A 7,348-nucleotide genomic window follows, 5' to 3' on the forward strand; every position below is an offset into this window, starting at 1 on the left:
ACATAGATTTACTAGATAGCCCTGTAGTTATTTAACTAAATGTTCAGTAGGCAGCTAGCGAACTGACGCTGCTGTTTCATGGTAGCTGTGAGCTGATTTTGTTGGCTCTGGGCTCAGTGCTATCACTGCAGTTAGTGAGAAACAGCAATTTTTTCATAGAAACTGTATGTATAGTTCATATAATACATGTCTTTTATACATCTAAAATGTGTATTTTACAATAATTTCTTGTTGATCTATATCACAGCATATGTTGATAGAATCATGCATATGCTTATAGTTTAGCAATACACCCTAACTAAAGAAATCACTGAATTGTTTGAATTATATGATTTTCCAGTAGTTAGTAAAACTTTTACTAGATCTGAGTAATACAGAGTTTACCCAGTGTAATAAACAAATGCCAGCAATAAAATGTCTTAAAATGAGTCTTTAAGCCAAGTACAGTTCTGAGAACGATCATGTACTTGTCAATTGTTCTGTGCAACTTTCTAGTTGATAAAGCTTGCGTGTCTCTGTATTTAAAAATCAATGACTTAATTCAGTCTTGTGAGGCCATGTATATGACAAGAGAAGGCCTACTCCTTACTGCCTTGGCACACTCAGTTACTACATTTTGCCAAAGGGGGCAAAGGTCTCCCTTAAGAAGCCAGCTTTTTCTGATTACAAAATTGAATGTGATTCATCACCAGTCTATCAGTATCCTTTTTAAAATCACAATGATTCATAGAGAGTAACGCCTACATTTTATGTCATGGGATAGTTTTACAGTATTGCCAGTGCAAGTTAGGAGCATGTTGTTGTTTCTGATTTCATCAAATCCCTCAAAACCAAAATTACTCAAATCTGAGCCCTAGTAATGCATTTAGGTGTGTTATAAGTTCCAATATGTCGTCTTTACCCTTTAGAATCTTGTGTTTATTTTGACTCTTCTTTTAACAGAAGAATTTTTGTATTTTTCACATCTTTGTGCTTCTGTTTTCTGTGTTGCTGTTCAACAAATGAAATAACCATTTATATTTTGAAGCCCATGAAATATCTTTAAGATCTTCTCAAAGAAAAAGCATTGGAAGACATCAGGGTGGCATCTGTCTGTAACAAGAGAACTTATTTTTCTGTTCAGGCATTTCTATGAGCAATTTGAGCGTCCATTCCCACAGATGATGAATCTGAGCTAACAGAGTAGCAATCATTTCAGTAGCTCAGTGTTCTGCCCTGCTTATGACTGTAGCAGAACATTTTCCTCTTCCTGGTCAGCAGTCTTTTTTCACTGGGAGCCCAATGCTGCATCTCTTACAGAATTCTGTGGTTGTGTTTTCAATCATTTCATAGTGCTCTTCCTCCTGAATCTGAGTTATCTATACAGCTTTTCAAAGATATAAATCAGTATTTCTAACACCAGTTATCATCTCTTGTGCAGTGTTTTCAGTTTCTATTTAAATTACTAGTTGAGCACAACCTTGCCATTATTATTATTATTTTTTTTATATATCCTGAGAATTTGTATTGAGGCAGCCTGTGATATTTTTAAGATTGTTCATTTGCATTTGTATTTACAGTTGTTTCTGTTGCTGCAAAAGCATGAAATATTGCTAATTCAAAAGAGAAGTCAAGGCCATGTGCCATTTTCTGTGAACTATAGGCACAGAATAGAAAATACATGTTAAATTAAACAGATCTATTATTCTCACAAAGAACTTTATTTTTTTAATCCTCTTTCTGTTAGCTATTCCCTGCTGGACATTGTAGTAAATGTTATGGACCGTGCTTTGAAGTCGTTACAGTGTGTAGTTGTGAATCAGTAACAGGAATAAGATACATTTTCTACTGATTTATGATCTGCTTGCTTTTGTCCTCTCGTGTTTGCACTTCCACCATTTCTGGTGTTTTACTGTGCAGCCTTGGTGAGAGGGTGGATCCATTGACATCACCACACCAATCTTATTTGGCTTTTTGTAGGATCTCAGTGTCTGTTCTCTGCAGCCCTTGCACAGAGCAGCACTTGGATTTCTGAGCTTGGTTGTTAAGACAACCACTCTGGCACTCTGGTTTATGTTGGGTGACAGAAATGGCATCTCGTGGCAGGGTTTCAAGACATTCCTGGGAGTGTTGTTTGTTGTTGTTGATTTGTAGTATTTTGTTTTGTTTGTTTTCTGTCACACCTTTAACACTCTGCTTGGTTCCAACTCTTCACTGTCAGGTTTTGGCCCTGTGCTTGTTTTGCTGGTTAGTACAGCAAGCTGTAGAACAAGACTTTCATAAACTCCTATTCTTCCACTTAGTGATTAATCTTTGAATTGCTCACGTTGGCTGGACTCTCCCTTGCTAGTGATGCATACCTCCTCCTCTGAATAAAGATATATCAGAGCCACTTTGTCTAGAACCACCAGGCTTACTTTTATATTGAATGCTTATACCTATTCTTTAAATGTGTGCTGTGTTGCATCCTTTTCATATTGCTGGGTATCTTTCCTAACAGACGTGTTCACTTTTTGGGCCATGTTTAGATGGCTTGAGGGTTGAATCTAAGAACAGAGAAGAAAATGTTATCTATTGTCTTCATCCTGTGCTTAGAGTTAGGGCTGCATTAAAAGTAATGAACTAAATCACCTGAGAACTTCTTCAATAAGTCGCTTGCACTTGTGGAGCTAATTCCTGATGGTAACTATTGCTGGAAGACACAAGGTATTTCCTTCTTCTTAAAGGAAAGTTACACAGGAGGGATGAAACATGCTTCTGTTTTTTTCAATATAAATTCTGGCTTTAGTTTATCTTTCTCTAGATGCAACAAATTCATGTATTGCTCTTTTGTTTTCCAGTGAGCTTAGTTTCTGTTCCTGTAAGTAGTTTTGGTAAATTCATGCTTAAATTAAAAATTGGAGGTCAGGTGATACAACAGTACAAGCAGGAGCGATGTCCGAGGTGCATGGCGGAGTGTTCTCGTTGCTGCTACACTGCACAGTTCTGAGGTGGGAATGCTGGGGGTAGTGCTGAGTTTTCAAATAAGACTGAACATACAATGCTAAAACTTGATCTAAGTGAGCCTAAGTGTCCAGTTTCCACCGCTGTACCCATTTCTCACTTGTAATTTTCTTGGAAAAATACTTTTTTTTTTTTTACTAAGTCTGGTAAACTTATAATATATAATAAACTTATATTGCTTTATATAATTTAATAACTTTATATTATAAAATATATATAATAAACTTAATATTGCAGTTCTGTGCACAAATCATGACATAAATAGATTTTTGCCTTGAATTTTACAGGCAAGTATGGATGAAAATAAATTCTTCTACTTCTTGATTACTGTATCATAACATTACAAGACTCACAATGGAACTTTTAAAGGAAATCCTCACATCTTTTTGCTGCTGTTTGTTTTTCGCCATTTGAAGCTCACTGAGCTTGGCAAAAAGTCCTTTGGGATTTTGTCAAATACTGAATTGTTTGTATCAGCCAACGTGGCTCTTTTCATGGACTTTTTTGCTTGTTTATTTGTTTTAAGAATGTCACCGATTGTGTCAGCAGAGTTCTTGGAAAAAGCTTTTTTAGTTATGTTGTGCTCCCTCTGCTGACTCTGCAGCAACAGAACACAAAGGAGTTCAGGTCCTACACTATGGAGTGGTTTGCTGGATTTGAGAACCTGGAGACCACACCAGCATCGTTGTTTTAATGAATTAAATGGAATCTGTCCAAGAGCGTTAAGTTATTCTTTACAATATAGAAAAAAATTGACATGTTTTGGCTTATCTAAAACTATTTGGATAAATAGTGCCTTTGTTTTATGCAAATTTTTGTATTAGGTAAAGTCCACTATACAGACAGATACTTTAAATGACAAATATATTGTTTTCATGAGTAAAGAGACTCAGACTCAGGTTAAAGCCTGATTGCACTTAGACATAATCATGGATATAAAAAATGTATAGAGCAATACTATCCCTACTGAAAGAAACTACAGTTTGAATAAACATACGAGGTGAGAAATAAAATAACATCATGCTTTCTCTGAACATGTAGAGAACTGAGACAGAGAGCATGGAGTAGTAATTTTTTTCTCCAGGACAAATCAGGTATAGTAAGATGATGCAAGTTTTCACTAAATAACCAGAAGAAAAATTAATAGAAGGCTATCTCTTTTTAATCTGTCTCTTAATAGAATTCATGACTATTTACACCTTCCAGAAACATTGGTAAGTTACTTTTCGAGCGCAGTGTATCACAAAATCAGACCATATGCCTCCTATTTAGGACCTGAAAACAGCACTGATCAAAATGTTGGCTTAATCTATTTATGCATTGCCAATAGGATTTCTGTGTCAGAGGCAATGAAAAAACTGAGTTATTGAAAGGGAAATGTGATTCCTTTATTGCAGGATGGTCCTTATTCTTCTTACAGTCCATCACAGCAATTCCTTCACAAGAGATTAATGAAGTTCTCTAATTAAGTGGATGTGACACCATCGTTTAGTGTTCGTTTATTTTGAGGTATACACAAAGCATGTCATTGTTATGTAGATAAATTAAGCATACAGGGATATGAAGCTGATCCTTCACTATCTCTATTTTTTCTTAAAAGTTCGGAATGGTTTTATGATCTTGACCAATTCATACATGAAGTTAATTCAGAGATGGTCTGCACCTGCTCTAATTAAATTAATTAGCAAGGTTCTCATTACATTCAGCAGAACCTGCATATTAATTTATTTGATAAACTCTATGAGACATTTATATCAGAGATGAAATTCAAACTATAGCATGAGATGTGTTTTTAACTTAAGAAAAAACCGCAAACCTTATACACATAGCGTTAATTATTGTATATGTTCATATTTACTTTGGGCCTATAGTATTATTATGCCATTGTCTTGATTTTAGCTCAAAGCTGAGATGCGGCAGCATTTCTCTTTTTTGTTCTTGATTTTCTGCATCTCGTGTTACACTAGGATGTTTCGTTTGTTTCACTGAATACCTAGAGGGTCACATTTTGGTACTTTAGTCTGGAAAAAGCGTGCCTAGAATGCAGAGCAACAGGCCTTTCAGGTTAACTGAGCACAGGTAGTCCTTATGGCAAAGAGAAGGCTGTGATCCAGGATGCTTTTCATACCGTGATGGTCTCTGACACTGTATTCTGTGCTTTTCTATTAAAAAAATGCACTGAAGAGTTTCCTTATGAAATGGAAATCAGTTCAGCTTGAAATGTCTACTGAGTGACACAGTTCTCACAGCACTCTGATAAGGCTAAGCTAACATAGTGGCTGATGGTTTATACAATTACTAGCTAAGATCACGTGCCTTCTTTTACTTCCTTATAGACAGTAGTTACCTGTTGGTTGTGTGAGATTAAGTGCATATGATGGGAGTTATAGCAACTAGAATCATCTCTCAGTTCTTAAAGTTAGCTCAACAGCATTTTCTTTCAGTCTGTGGTTGTTTTTTTTTTTTTTTTCTTGATGAAATATTAAATCATATTCTTTGGCTTTATGTGAGTGACATCTCTGCTTGTTTTCTGCACAATCTTCTCTTGGCTGAGGATGATTTTTTTACACATGGAAATCTTTTAATCCAACTTAATGTTTTGATTACCTGGATTTCACATGGGCACCTGTGAATTTTATGGAGTTCTTCATAAGTTTGTTGGGACTAACTAACTAAGATGGGACTTATGCTTGGATGTTTGGTTTTTGTTGTTTGAGGATACCAATTGAACATTATGTTGCGAAGGAAAATGTTGGCATTCACCTTTTCAAGGGGAAGAAAAAGAAGATATACAACAGAAGTTAGGTAAAGTTCCATACAAATGAGAAGTATTTTGAAAACAAACTATTAAACACAGGAACAGCTTAACGTTTCAGTTTGCAGTAACGTAAGAATAAAATCGGCACGTATCTTTTCATTCCTCTAATATTTATAATACAAATCAGACAATATTGTAAAAACTCATTTTCTTCCACTGAGGTGGTGAATTGTATTAAATTTAGCAGGATATTTATGATTCAGCTAAGACCAGTCACGTGTGAAGAAGATTAGAACTTCAAATCTGTGCTGAAATGGTCTGATTTTGTATCCAAAACAGAATTCTTATAATTCTGAAATGCTTATGAATATTATTGGTTTGGGGGTCATTAGTGCCTTACTGTTTTGCTGTACAAAGAAATTATATATAATGTGCATTGTGATCCAGAAATAAACAAATAGAGATTTACGTAGCTAAGGTTAATAGTTTTCAGTGGAAGAAAAGCAGTTAATGTACATGCAAATCTCTGTGTTAATTAAATCCTACTTATGTCCGTCATTTTAGCATGCTAGACTCATCTGTTCAATGAAATCTTCAGATTTACACAATTGTGTGTGTATGTATATGTATTTTCATGTATGCATGGTGCAATTATGAGGTATGCAAGTGGCCATCTTAGACAACATGAAGGTTTTTAATTTCGTCTATCTTATAAAAAATGAAAAGTATGCATTTTTTGTAGTAAAATCATTTAACAAAACCATTTTTAATCGTCTGAAGAAATGGTATTTACTTACCATAGGATGTTAACCTCCGGAAGGAGTGGAGTTCAGTCTTTATCCTTATTTCATTAAGGTTAGCGTGTAAATCTGTATATCCTATCTACTGGCTTTGGAGAGGTAGATAGTTAGCTGACTGTTAGGGTAACCTAGCCAGAAGTTCACCATTAAACACTGTTTGCTTTACAGAACTCTACTTTATCAGGCACGTAGTGATAGCAGTGGCAGTGTGAAGGAAATGTTGGTTGTCCTCCTGTTCTGTGAGGGACAATGTGTGTGATGTGGAGCATGTGCTACAGCAGGAACACTTGTGTTCTCACTGCAGAGTAGTCTTACCTGAATTTCCAGCCACTGATGTCAGTGTTCAAGGTTGTGCTGTGAGCCCTAAGAGGAGGAAGAATTATGGTGGCTTTCCTGAGGAAAGAATAAGAAAACCACAAGCATGTCTGGCCATTACCATCTTGGCACTTCAGCACAGTTGATAGGGGAGGATGGTCACTGTTGTACCTACTTATCTCCCTGTCAAAACAAAGGATCATCTCAAAGTAACAGAGCAGGTCTCTTCCATTACATTCATTTCATAACGGTTTTGGAACTGTTGCAGAGTAGTTTTGACTAATTCCAAATAGAGCAAATCAAATAAGTTTCTGTCATCTAAATGTTAAAAGCTATTTACTTGATGGATCTGAAGTCCAAATTAAACAGCCAAAGTGACCAAGTTATTTTAGTTCCATAATCTCTATCCTATTTTTAGATTAAATGTTCTTCTTATGAATCATAAAAAACTGAATATGAATGCTTGTTACGAATCAGTTTGAGGAATATGAAT

Source organism: Tetrao urogallus, assembly GCF_951394365.1.
Source record: "Tetrao urogallus genome assembly, chromosome: 10".
NCBI lineage: Eukaryota > Metazoa > Chordata > Aves > Galliformes > Phasianidae > Tetrao > Tetrao urogallus.